We start from the raw sequence: 5,908 nt of genomic DNA on the forward strand, positions 1-5,908 counted from the left end.
CCTTCTTAAGGAAATTTGTTTCCCCTTTTTCTTTTGGCAAGTATCTTCATACATCAATGCACAAAATAAACTCTCTTTCCCACTATGGCATGAACGAAATTCAGCCTTATTTTCCTTGGGTTGGACGAAATTTGAGCTTCTAGAAGGAGCTTCTAGATGTTTCTTCATTTGTTCATGACAACATAAGAAAAGCTCATTAAGAATTTTCAAGTAAAATTCTATGAAATGAAATTAATCCTCAAGGCCCAATTACACTAATATGGCTGAGTAATATTTATTTCATTTGTCATCATATGACAATGTCAAAAAAATTTATTGACATTCTTTTCGTCCTATGTCCAAAAAGACAAAAATACCCTTTTGACAATTTTCGTAAAACTGTCTCGTTCTTGTTTTGACTTAGCTTCCAGTTTAACTATTCCTATCGATGTGATTCGTGACAGTGACCTCATGGACCCAAATGAACAAAGCTTGAGCTAAACACTTGGACTCAAAAGTTCACAAACCTTTTCCAAGTTTAGCTTAATGCCAACTGACTCCACTAAAGAGCTGACACTGAAAATCTCTCGGTTCAAATGAATTTGTTTTCTACTCAAGAATTCGACCTAATTATGATGAGCGGATCCACTGAATATTATCTATGTTTACCCTTCATGAATGTCATCAGCTAGTCGGGATTTACTAAATTACCATTTTACCCTTCTAGCTGTTATTTCCTCAACTCCTTTGTCGCTTGTGAATAAGTTAGAAACAATGTATTGACGAGGAGCTAACAAGTCACATTGTTTCATCCAAAAGAGTCAGGCTCAATTTGGACACTGGCCAGTTCATTTATTCACACTCCAAGGAACAAAGCATGAGGTGACATACATTGCATTTCAGCAATCTTGTACATGAATTCCATATCTATGAGAACTTCACAAAGTTACTCATGACAGACTCACAACTTAGTACTTCACCAATAGGCCTTGTTCGGAATCACATAGTGAGTCCGAACTTTGACTTTCTCAAATGAGAATACTAAGGTGTGAAATGGCATGTCTCATTTCAGGATTAAGGTAGGCATGATGCAATTCATACATAGTGACTTCGAGACATAAGAGGTTAAATGGTTTGTTCTTATATTGTCTCTAGAAGTGCACTGGTCAATTCAGTACCTTCAAAAGATACCTAGAAGAACTATAGAGTCCCCAACTCTCAATGCCTCATAACCAGACATCATAGATTCTTCTAACAATCATACTGAGGTCAATAGTCCTTTGACCCTAAGATTGCGAATACATCGTTTTAAGCAAACTACGAAGAGTTTGTTCATGCAAATCTACATTTGTCTCTTCGTAAGTTGTTAAGTTTGTTTATGGACTAAAAGACTAAGGTTTTATCATAAAGCTTCAAACAAAGAAAGAATGAATGAACGTTTCAACTTTATTAATAATGAATAAGCAATTACAAGCAAGAGTCTTCGTAAGACTATATGACATCAAATGTACATAAATAGATACTACTACTCTTCTTGTGGGCACCATTGACAACAAACTCCCACTTGACTCAAAGAAGATGTGAGTAGTCCTACATGCCTAATCCCTCTCGAAGTTGGTCGAAGACCATGTTCGCTAGGGCCTTGGTGAATGGATCTGCCAGAGATCTACTTCACCTCCACGTCTCCGCGCTGCGCGATCTCTCGAATCAAATGGTATTTCCTCTCAATATTTTTAGAGCGCTTATGGATTCTAGGTTCCTTTGAGTTAGCGACAGCCCCACTATTATCACAATAAAGGGTCATGGGCTCGTCGACGTTTGAAACAACTTCCAAATACTTAAGGAATTTTCTAAGCCATATAGCCTCTTTCGATGCTTCACAAGCAGCCACATATTCTGCTTCCATTGTGGAGTCAGCAATGCAAGATTGCTTAATACTTCTCCACACAACAGCTCCACCATTAAGGATGAACACAGATCCAGAAGTGGATTTCCTGGAATCCTTATCCGCTTGAAAATCGGAGTCGGTATATCCCGTCATAGTCAGGTCAGTACCTGAGTATGTAAGCATCAAGTTCCTAGTTCTTCGAAGATACTTAAGAACATGCTTAACAGCAATCCAGTGCTCGGGTCCAGGGTTGGATTGGAAACGGCTAACTACGCCAACGGCGAAACAGATGTCAGGTCTAGTGCAAAGCATAGCATACATGAGGCTTCCTACGGCAGAGGCGTAAGGAATTTTCCTCATGTCTTCAATCTCTTGCGCAGTCTTGGGAGACTGGTCCTTAAAGAGTGAAACTCCATGCCTAAAGGGTGTTTGGCCCTTCTTGGAGTCTTGCATCAAGAAGCGATCCATTACCTTATCAATATAAGATGCTTGAGAGAGCGACAGGGTCCGGTTTTTCCTATCTCGAAGATTTGGATCCCCAGAATGTACGCGGCTTCTCCTAGATCCTTCATATCGAATTGCTTTGCCAGCCAGACCTTAAACTCAGATAACTTACCCACGTCATTACCAATGAGTAGTATATCATCGACATATAGTACCAGAAACACAACTTTGCCTTCGTGTATTGACCTGTAAACACAAGGCTCATCTATTGACTGTTCAAAGCCAAAGCCCTTTACAGTTTCATCAAATCTAATATTCCATGACCTAGATGCTTGCTTTAGTCCATAAATGGATTTAAGCAACTCACAAACCTTGGTATCTTGACCTTCTTCCACGAAACCGTCTGGTTGAGCCATGTAAATGCGCTCGTCAAGATTGCCATTCAGAAAGGCTGTCTTGACATCCATTTGCCAGATCTCATAGTCGAGAGCTGCAGCTATGGATAGGAGTATGCAGATGGATTTAAGCATCGCGACTGGCGAGAAGGTTTCTTCATAGTCAATCCCTTCTTGTTGGGTATAACCCTTCGCCACAAGTCGTGCTTTGAACGTCTCGACGTTCCCATCAGGACCCCTTTTCTTCTTGTATATCCACTTACACCCTACGGGTTTAATCCCTTCAGGAAGGTCTACAAGTTTCCAGACATTGTTGACATACATCGAGTGCATTTCAACTTTCATGGCGTCAAGCCAAAGGTTTGATTCAGAACAAGCCATCGCTTGGCTATAGGAAACAGGGTCATCCAAGTCGGAGACGGCTACGAGAGAGTCTCCATAAGACATGTACCTGTCAGGCTGTTGAACAGCCCTCCCACTACGTCGAAGTACTACTTGACGAGATTCTGATGAGTTAAGTTATGTTTCAGTTGGGGTAAGAACAGTTCTTACAGATGAGGTAGAAGCTTCCTCACCCAACTTTTCTTCAAGCACAATTTTGCTTCTAGGTTTCGCATCCTTCATGAAGTCCTCCTCAAGGAAACGAGCATTCGTGCTAACGAAAGTCTTATCGTCCTCGGGACTATAGAAAATGAAACCTTTGGTTTCCTTTGGATATCCCACAAACAGGCACAATTCTGACCTACTAGCCAACTTGCTAGTCTTTTGCCTTAGCACATGTGCAGGGCAACCCCAAATTCGGATGTGGCCCAAACTTACTTTACGGCCAGTCCATCTTTCATAAGGAGTACCAGGAACCGTTTTAGATGGAACTTGGTTCAGAATGTAAGCGGCTGTTTCGAGGGCATATCCCCAAAAGGAAAGCGGGAGTGATGAGTAACTCATCATCGATCTAACCATCTCCATAAGAGTTCGGTTTCTTCTCTCTGACACTCCGTTTTGTTGAGGTGTGCTAGGTGCGGTAAGCTGAGAAGCGATACCTTCTTCTTTAAGAAAGTCATCGAACACTCCAGACATATACTCACCACCTCGATCAGATCGAAGGGTTTTGATCACTTTGCCAGTTTGCTTTTCCACTAAAGCCCTAAAGACCTTAAATACGTTAAAGGTCTCGGATTTGTGTTTGAGCAAATAGACAAACCCATATCGTGAGTAATCATCAGTGAACGTAACGAAGTATTCGTATCCTCCACGTGCCTGTTGGCTGAGCGGACCACATACATCAGAATGTATTAGTTCCAGCAACTCAGTGGCTCTTCGACCTTTATCAGAGAAAGGTCGCTTAGTCATTTTTCCTTCTATGCAGGATTCACAAGTAGGTAGTGAACCTATTGCAGAGGCTTGGAGTGGACCATCCCTCACAAGTCTCTTAATCCTTTCTAGACTGATATGACCAAGTCTTAAGTGCCATAGATGTGTTGATTTTGTTAGATCGGAGGATTCAGAAAGTTTGATCCTCTTTGGCTCCCTAATTAGATCATTATCTATTTCGGTGTCTAAAAGAGAAGGTTGAGTGGGATAGATGTAGAAAAGAGCATTCTTCATACATGCATCAGTGACAAAAGAATTATCAGGAAACGAAATACGAATTCCATTCTTAATGAACTTTAAACAATAATCTTGCTCACGAAGACGAGCAACGATTATTAAGTTCTTCCCAAAGGTAGGAACAAAATAAACATTATTCAAGTTTAAAGTGCGGTCTTCAAAAGACAGCGTCACGGATCCCACAGCCTTTGCAGACACCAGGCTCCCATCACCCCATTTGAAACAGAACTCGCCTTCCTCTAAGCTTTTGGTTTTCTTGAAACCATTCAAGGAACAACAAATATGGTTAGTAGCAGCGGAGTCAAGAATCCACGTTGATACATTATCAGCTACTAAGCATGCTTCGGTAACTAGTACAATACTATGTTCCTTTGCTTTGAGATAGGCGGGAAAGTTCTTTTTATCGGCCTTGTAAGGTCTCTTCACAGTTCCAGAGGCGGAGGCTTTTTGCTCAGTAGCATGTGCCTCTCCTTGATTCCTCTTTTTCTTAGTGAAACCTACAGCAGTGTGAAGTTCCTCCATAAGCTTGGTAACAGTGTACTCTAGCTTGTTAATGGAGTAGTTCATCTTGAAGGTATCAAGAGATGCGGGGAGAGTTTCTAAGATCATATCTATGACATTCTTCCCATCAATCTCAGATCCTAGGATTTCCATTTTACTCAGATGACTAATGATTAATATCATAAAGTCTCCAATAGGAGTCCTAGCCTGCATATGACAGTTCATAAACTGTCGGACTGCTTGTTGCCTTGTTTGACGCCTTTGCCCTCCAAACATCTTAAGGAGATTGTAGAGCATGCCAGCGGCAGTCTCGATGTCACGATGTTGCTCTTTCAGCACATTGTTCATAGATGCCAAGATATAGCACCTCACAATCTCATCGGATCGAAGCCAGGCCGCTAAGGCGTCATTGTCCTCTTGAGTTGAATCATCATTCGTCAGAGGAGGACACGGGGTGGTGAGTACCCATTTGTGCTTGTTAACAGTAGGTATTATGTCGAGGTTACGTTTCGAGTCTATGTAGTTTTCGTTTTCGAGTTTGTTCGAGGAAAGAATGAAAGAGAGAGAGTTGGGAGACATATTGCCTATAAAAGTTGAAACAAGTTTATGATTAGTCTGTGGTTTAGGATTTAAGTTTGTTTAAGACTTTATAAAATCCAAAGGTGTTATAAACCAAACGATAATTTACTCCTTCGAGGGAAGGCCGCAAAAAATCTCCATTTATAAGTAAATGACACATCATTAATGCTTAGCCAAGATGTCAATACATCAACATTGACTAGCCACCTTGTAAATTGGTTTGATCACTCACATCCTTTCGCAGGGCCTCGAGGGAGGATTACTAGGGATTGAGTCTAAGTGTGTAACCAACCACTTAGTCCAAGAGATCGACTTTGAAAAACAATCCACCGAGGGGAGGCCTTGCCATCATCGTCTCACTCTCGGACGTAGCTCATTGAGCAATGATCAGAGCAAAGCGCCCTTGAGTACTCTCATTTAAGAGAGGGCCACGATGGTGACTCTTAGTCCGGCGACACTTGCACTTTTCATTAGTGTTGGGGATCGTGGGTTACAAACAACGAATATAACCCTC

This window comes from Urtica dioica, chromosome 3 (assembly GCF_054948205.1).
Source record: "Urtica dioica subsp. dioica isolate 48M chromosome 3, U.dioica_male_clone48M_v1_H2, whole genome shotgun sequence".
Lineage (NCBI taxonomy): Eukaryota > Viridiplantae > Streptophyta > Magnoliopsida > Rosales > Urticaceae > Urtica > Urtica dioica.